Here is an 8,407-nt window from a genome sequence, read left to right as displayed (position 1 = left end):
GGTTCCCGAAACCGACTGGGCGCATTCAGTAGCAGAGCGATTTAATGTGACGTTAATGTGACGGCTAGCGCAAAAATTTTTGTAAGTTAAGGCGGCGAGCGAAAATACAAAGTTTGGTATATTCGAATATACAAAGGTTCGTATATTCGAAATCGCCCTGGTTACTACAATAACCGCTGTAATACATGGTAACTAAAGAAAATCAAAGATTCTTATTGGTTTATAAAGTAATGAATGATATAGTCAAAAAAATTACCATCACGAATGTAATTCGGCGTGATTATTTTTTAAACTATGTCAAATCTCAAAAGTGAAATCTGAATGGTACTCCATAATGGCGACGGTGCTGAATTTTTAATGGTTATATTGAAACAAACGGCTGCGAAAAAATTATCACGGTAATTAGCTACTAGCAAATAGTCAGTGTAATTTTGATGCTATTGGTCCATTTGAAATTTTTCCTGATTACGATTGGCTGACAGGACTGTTTAAAAAATAATCATATCAATTACATTATCTATGCCAGCTATTTCATTGAAGGTGATATCAATTTCTGAAGGATTCACTAACAGGGAACATATTATGGTAAGTTCGTACTTACTCATTTAAACTGTGTAACGGTTCTCCAAAACCAATTTTTGCGACTAAAAGCCGTTTGACACATGACAGTTTTGATATAAAATTTAACACCAAAAATAATATTAAATATTTCGGTGCGTAGCATACAGTTAAATTTGATAATAAAAATGTTAACAAATTTTAGATTAAAAATTATAGAACATGTTCTATAAACTCTCAAATATGCGCACAAAAATGCGCAGGAGCAACGGAAGCCCCCCGCCAGCGTTCCCACTCATTTCTGTACTGTTAATAGTAGTGTCAGTTATCAAATTAATGTTTGAAGACATCACTCTGAAGTATGACTGAAGTGTGAAGTGTTTTTGAACGGTTAGAACATCACAATTGAGTTATGTTGGAACTGTCAACATGTCGGTAGCCATAGCAACAGACATGTGCGCATGCGATCATGACAAAAATTTGTACTGCGTTGCAAACAGGATTTTCATTTTTCATCAGATTTATTGTTAAAATTTGAAGATCAATCGTATAAAAAAATGTCTAAATTTTTTTATGTTAAATTTTATATTAAAAATATCATCGTGTCAAACCGTCTTAAGGGCCGGATTCACCAACGCCAGTTAAAGTTAACTGTAGGTTAAAATGCTTCGTTACTTTAGTTACCTATTGTTATAACTAAAGGCCGGATTTATATGCATTTGCATATTTTTTTGATAAACAGCTTCGGATTACTTTGAAGATTTCTTGGCGTTTCAGATGATTCTAAATAAAATAACATCATTCTTATTATGCATATTATTGCATATTTATCAATAAAAGCATATTTTACAATAAATGCATATTTATTTGCATATAACCCAGGAAAACGCACATCTGGTCTAGCCACTTCAAGAAAAGGCCGCCTTTGATATGGAAGTTGCAAAAATGTGCCGACACTGCCGACTGGTCAGGTTTATAGGTATAGTTTAGTGAGAGGGGAGCACTTGCCACCGTGTGCCGACACAATTCTGCAATAAAATGATATAATGTATGCATTGGCAATTTGGTCTAAATATGACAATTTCTCTCATAATCACGTCTTTCGTATGTTCAACAGCTTACTGGAGATATATTCTTGTTAAATAAGATTTAGTTTCCAGTGGTGGTAATTTTTTACCGTTGATTTTCAGTGTATTAAAATTGTCATTTCGAGAAATTTTGAAAATTTTTTTGTGGCGAATCGAAAATATGAGTTTTCCAGAATGCCTAAAGTGAAAGTGTGCAGAAGTCAACAAATTCGTGAATGGATATCAAAATCGGAACATATTACTGCTGGCGGGAAAGTCATTTTTTGTCAAACATGTTCCAAACACAAAAAGTATTTTATCTGACATTTTACTCCAGAAAATTTAGAAAAGTATCTTGTTTGCCATTTTAATAGTAATAAAATCAACATTGTATTGTAATTGTATTATTTTTTAATACATATAAATTTAAAAAACTTGCCTCTTTTGATTTTTTTAAAGCATATTTAGGTGCATATTTTGTATACTTAAGTGCATATTTTGTAATCTCGGAAGCATATCTTGCATGCATATTTCGACTTTTTTAGTGCATATAAATCCGGCCCTTAGTTATAACAATGTTTTCGTATATTTTAACCTACAGTTAACTTTAACTGGCGTTGGTGAATCCAGCCCTTAGAAACACAGTAAATTAAAATGAAACATAAATTTATTAATTGCTACATACCTTCTTTTTGGTGTTTACCAATTCTTGTTTTGAAGCGAATACTTTGACACCTGCGGCTATTCCAATTATGTACCTATCAAAACAAAACCAATCATAACTGTATTGGCAATTATTGATATATTCAACATAACCAAGGAAAATATAAGAATCTCTTTATGCACACCTGAGTTTATTGCAAGAAGAACTACGATGAGGTAATTTCTTTTTCAGTATCTCTGATGTTTGTTTAAAATTTCGCGAAATCCTTCTTAACTGTATTGGCAATTATTGATATATTCAACATAACCAAGGAAAATATAAGAATCTCTTTATGCACAAGAAGAACTACGATGAGGTAATTTCTTTTTCAGTATCTCTGATGTTTGTTTAAAATTTCGCGAAATCCTTCTTAACTGCATTTAATCCCCGTAACCTTCACTTTCTCAAATATTTGATGTCCCACCTCCATATTTCACGATGTCCGAGACCAGACCGATTGATAAATACCTTTTCATCGATTCGACAAGCAAGGCAAGACGCAAGTTTAACATCAGGAACCATGGAAATACCTGCAATGTGTGCAGCTGCTTTAATTGCAGGCGCCTGTGACATTATTAAAACTGTTGTCGACAACGTTTTCGCGTATTTTGTGAGTATATTTTACATGTTTTGGTTTCTGTTTATTTTTTTTTAATTTTTAGTGCAAAACCCATAAGCAGGCCATCAAGCAACGTTAACAAAACAAATAGAAGAATTATGAATTTTGAATTTTTGTATCTCAAAATCAGTAATAAACGATGACCTAGTAGATACGTTTTTAAAATTTTTCGTGTTAATTATACCGTGCGATCAACAATGATTTAGTTTAGAACAAAGAAGCTCCTGAGATTTTGGACGCATGTCTGCTAGAGGATAAACTCTATTTAAATAAAAACACTTTTTATTTTCCATTTGTTGGATAACATTTGCTATGGCATCTGGGGTATGTACTGTTGGCCTCCGAGCCCCTTTCTTATGTTCTACATTTCCAATTTCACTAAACATTTTAACCCTATTTCTCAGAACTAGAAGCCAAGAAATCTGCCTCCAAGAACTCGACCAAACAGGCAACAGTGCTGTATCTCAATTCTCCGTTATTGAAAATGAAAACACCATTACGAAAGTAAGACTCAATGTCGAATCTTATATCCTGTTTTGCGTTAAAATTTCATTAATAGTGACAGTTGTTTGAAGTTTTATTAGGTAAAGTTAGCGAAGATACGAAAAATCTGACAGTGTAAAAGTTATAGCCGCCCCTTACCTAAGTAATTGTTGATTGCACGGTAGATACTTTTGTCAAGTGTTGATTTACGTATCATGTAATGAATTCAGGTTCAAGTATAAGGCATTCACAATCTTTTTGGAACCGAGTTGGCTATGATTTTTGAAGTGAAACTTTTTATGGGAGGGTCTTGAAATTCTGATCGGCAACCTTTTTGTGTGACGAAAAGTGGTGGGGGTAAACACTATTGTGGGGCAGTGTGGGAGCAGTGTCTCTGTCTTTGTCACACTCACGGCATTTATCGATAATGTCCTCTCTTTGATTTGGAGGCTTAAAAATGAACAATGAGTTACGCATTTCGATATTGTTTAGTGTTATCGTTGTTTATAATTTATTTTCTTCATTAAAATATACAATTTTGTTGTGAATATGCTATTTAAAAGTGATTGATGAATAATTACAATGGGTAGTATGCATAAGAATAAGCATTTGCTTATACTATATATTTGTCTTTTTCTATCTAATAGATCCATGTATTTCTATCTCTCACTAATACAAGTAAAAGCATTTGCTAATGGTTTATGCATATAACCCATTGTTTCCCTGTAATACAAAAGTTTCACTCCTATCGTGCGTCTTTACGACACATTCTGTTTTTTTTCTTTTCATGTTGGACTAACTGATTCAGTGATGCAACGGATGCAACTTTTTTTTCTGTCAGTGTCTGTTCGACATTTTCTTGGCACCATATTGCCAGATTTATTATTATAATATTCGTAAGAAAGTAAATGATGTATTAAGTGTGTAAAAGTAATTAATTTTGGCAAAAGGAAAAGTGAAAATTGCCAAAATAATTTTGTTACGACAAAAAATTTCCATTAAACGATGTTACTTCCAATTTAAAAAGAATAGACCAGATTTCAGAGATCCGGCAACAATGTACAGTGGCGAGCACGGAATTTCGCACACATTGGACATATCACTGGCATAATTTTATTAAAATGACATACTGGCGGCAGTTTCGTGACAGTTTAGGTGAAACATCAGTCATGATAACATATATCATGATTGATTATAATGACAATAAAGCTTAGACTAGATAGTTTTTTTTAATGACATACAAATTGGTGTGCGAAATTCCGTGCTCCCCACTGTACTATCGCGGCCAAAATACTTTGGTCGTCAATGTGACATAAATGATATTCAATTGTAAAGCAAGCTTTAGGGTGTTTAACCTTATTTTTCACTGTTGTCAAAATTATTTTAATCTATCAGTGTCATACAGATGGGGTAAATCCCAGCTGCGGAGACAGGGTTCAAAAGCAAAAGATCAACATGATCGCGGTTTAGACAACCTTCAGAAGCAATTAAGACGATTCTATATTTATCAAAAACTAAAGGTGCCATTTTTTTGACAAGAATAATTTGAAATTGCCATGTATATTGACATTAATACTTGATTTACATTTGAAGTGTCAAAAAGTGACGACCAAAGTATTTTGGCCGCGATAGTACCTATTCAGATAATATAACCTTAATTTGAAAACAACCTAACCTAACACAAAAAGTGTCAATTTCCTTTAGGGAATGTAGTTATCACCGAGGTACTGCCAACAAAATCACTAGATGGTCATAGCCAACTCGGTCCCAAAAAGATCGTGAATGCCTAATACATTAAAGTTCGTTTCATTGGTACTATAATCTGTTTCAAAATCAAAAATCCACCAACAGTGCATTCTACCTCGAAAATACAACCGACAACGTCGGCGACATTTGTTTTTAGTGTCTGCACGTGTCAGAAAAAACTGGGGTTATGAGAGAAAACTGTTGGACAGTCGTTTTGACGGTAGTTCATCGTGTTTTTTATTGTCATTTTATTATTTCACTCAAAAAGTATGATATGGTAGCTAAAACCTTTTTGTACATAATAAATTAATAATTATTTTGTGTTTCGTAAATAAACGCAACGTTCAATGTCAAATTTTGGCGAGAGTTGAGCCAACCCAAAAAAATTAAACTTTTTCTAGGGATTTCTTTTTTCTGCCAACATAATTCAACAGGTGTTGGGTTTTTGATTTTGAAACAGATTATATGCCAGCGAATAAATTTCGGACATCAATTTCATGTCATTGTCATTAGTTGTAAAACACCCTTTACATATTAATAACCCTATTTTCTACAGTTGTCACTTTGACACAATGTTCAGATTCAGTTAATCTGACGTTACTTTGAAGTATTGAGAAATAGTATTTTACATTAGAAGTCCGTTAGGATAGCCTTTACTGCCGCGCCAGAGATTTTGTAAGACACGAGCTCGCAGAGCGAGTCGAATAATATTGGCGAGGCTGTAAAGGCCCTAACGGACGTGTATTGTACTATGGCGGACAATAAATTTAGGCCGGCCTGTCATTGGCTTGACATCAAAATGTAAAGCTGGCATTATGTTCAACTAACCCCATTTTCGATTTTTGTCATTCTTGTCATCTTGACAGCGATAATCAAAATTAAAATTGAGAAAAGAAGCGTGCACCATAGAGAAGTGCTACTATAAATCAGTTATGCTAGTGCGTCATGTGTAAGTTACGAAAAGGGCGAAGGAAACGCCAAACAGCTTAAAAACCTTCAATTTGACAAACTGACACATCAGTCATAATGACAATAAATGGTCGCTTGCATTGACTTTTTTGAAATGTCAGAAAATTGCCGGCCTAAATTTATTGTCCGCCATAGTACAATAGTTTTTGTAATATCTCTACGATTCGTTCACAATTATCTTTTTGAAATACATTTTTTTCAACGCCATCGAAAAAACCGAATGATTAATAAGTGTGCGAAGGACGTCGTCATGTCAACCGTTGTTTGTGAAAAAAAATTGTTTCAATGTTGTTTGTCAGATTTGTTCAACGCTTAACTTTCCGTTGAAAATAAATGAATGAAATCAATAAAAAATCGCAATCAAGATATGCCGGATGTCCGGAAGTGAGGTATCGTTATTGCCTGCAAAATCGCGCTTGTGTTAGTCTTAAAATTGTGAAGCATCATCTTCGAACTTGTCTACATTTGCTGCTGTTTGTCAGATTTGTTCAACACAACTTTCCGTTGAAAATAAACGACTGAAATCAATAAAAAATCGCGATCAAGATATTCCCGATGTCCGGATGGCCGCACAGCAAGTGAGGTCATCGTTATTCCCTGCAAAATCGCGCTTGTGTTGGTGTTCAAATTCTGAAGAATCATCTTCGATCTCGTCTACATCTGCTAGTCGCATACGGATTTCGATTAATTCAAGGTGTGTCCCATAACATTAAACATTAATTATTATTGTACCAATTGTAAAAAAGTTGAAAAATAAAGTCTAGATCTACGTTGCTATAGTTATTTAGTCATTCATAACGGCCGCTCCCGCTCATAACGGACACCCTTAACGGACTCCGGCCGTTATGAGGTTGTTTACATGGTGACAAACAGTCCGGAAAGCCACCTTTAACAACTAGATATTACAAAAATAATTTTAATATGTCAGAAATTATGACAATAAAGCCTAGACTACATTTCATTGTTCCAAATGACAGCAAATTTGGTGTCGGAAATTTATTCGCTGGCATAGTACTATGTAATTTAGGAAGTTATCTGTTATTTCCCTTAGTTTAGAAGCTGTAAGAGTTCAAGAGTTACTCTTTTGGCTACATCGAGGAACACGGTCACATGCTTGCGCTCGTGACTCACAGAGGAGTATTCGACGACTCATAACATTGCCATCTAGAACACATGTCATCGTCATTAAAAATTCTTGGAATATTACCAAGATTCGGTTTTCGCGAAACGATCGACTATGGAACCTCTTGGTCAAGCCTGGAATAATATCGGGAATCATAAAAACGAAAAGTCTCCATATCCCTATTAATTGGTGGAGTGGCTTCATTTTGTATTTTGCGCCGGACCACATCTACTTGAGTGCGGTAGACACTGGCGAAATTTCTCCGACTACAAGAGCTCCAAGGAACGAATAATGAAAGAAACATCTTTTAAAACTATTTTGGAAAAGGTCACCTTGGTGTGAACGCGTTTCCTTAATCGTTAAATGCAAAAAGATCACATACTCTGGGGCAAATGTTTTACCATAATTTGTACAATTTCATAAAGACTGTGGACTGAGACATTGCTTATTGCTTCCTACAGGCTTTTGGTAACTGCCGTGAGCCATAAAACTCAGGGCTACTACAAATTTTATCGCAGGAATTTTTTGACTCTGCCGTTATCTACGTAAGGTCAAATTTCTAAAAACAAATCTTGTCCAGCCTCCCTACTAAGTCGCTAGTATTTTCTGAAATTTTCTTTTGTTGTAAAGAACGGATCAGTTAGTGTTTATTCACAATGGACATAAGACATAAGAATATATACATAAGAGATACCTAAGAATAATTTGTAAATTTGGGCAATTGGAAAATAATTTATGTGGCCATATAACTCGAATATGATTCTTCATGCCTTTTTGTACCCAACAATAATGTTCACTGAGGTCACTTCTCATAAGTTACGTAAAAATTAATAGTATATCCACTGCATGTATCATGAATTTCTTATGCCTTATGTCAAGCTTATGTCCACTGTGAATAAGCACTTACATCTCTTAAATATTGATTTAACAATCGATCACGATCTCTGTGTTTTGTACCGATCAGTTAATAATAGTTTATAAGAACTCTTTTCCAATTCTGCCACTACTTGTATCAATATGTCTCTGTAGAAAAACTCGCAAGAGCAAGTTTTAATAAGACAAATTAACACGAACGAAATATAGTGGATAGTAAAAATGCATAAACTATTTAACGATGACAGCTGACGTCAATTTACGTT

General features: G+C 34.3%; 1 long non-coding RNA gene across 2 annotated transcripts; it reads left to right on the top strand.

Annotated features, from left to right (window-relative positions):
• The first annotated feature begins 933 nt into the window (after window positions 1–933).
• LOC138132633 (uncharacterized) lies at window positions 934–4,650 on the top strand. 2 transcript variants are annotated; one of them, XR_011160134.1, is made up of 3 exons: window positions 934–948; window positions 2,661–2,938; window positions 2,991–3,097. It is a non-coding gene; the product is annotated as an uncharacterized lncRNA (long non-coding RNA). The 2 variants fall into 2 exon arrangements; XR_011160135.1 differs by lacking the exon at window positions 934–948 and adding an exon at window positions 3,352–4,650 and having other exon boundaries at window positions 2,651–2,938; window positions 2,991–3,271.
• Window positions 4,651–8,407: the final 3,757 nt, after the last annotated feature.

Source organism: Tenebrio molitor, chromosome 6 (assembly GCF_963966145.1).
Source record: "Tenebrio molitor chromosome 6, icTenMoli1.1, whole genome shotgun sequence".
Taxonomy (NCBI): domain Eukaryota; kingdom Metazoa; phylum Arthropoda; class Insecta; order Coleoptera; family Tenebrionidae; genus Tenebrio; species Tenebrio molitor.
The sequence above is the reverse complement of the archived record's forward strand: the minus strand, read 5'-3'. Positions and strand labels throughout refer to the sequence as shown.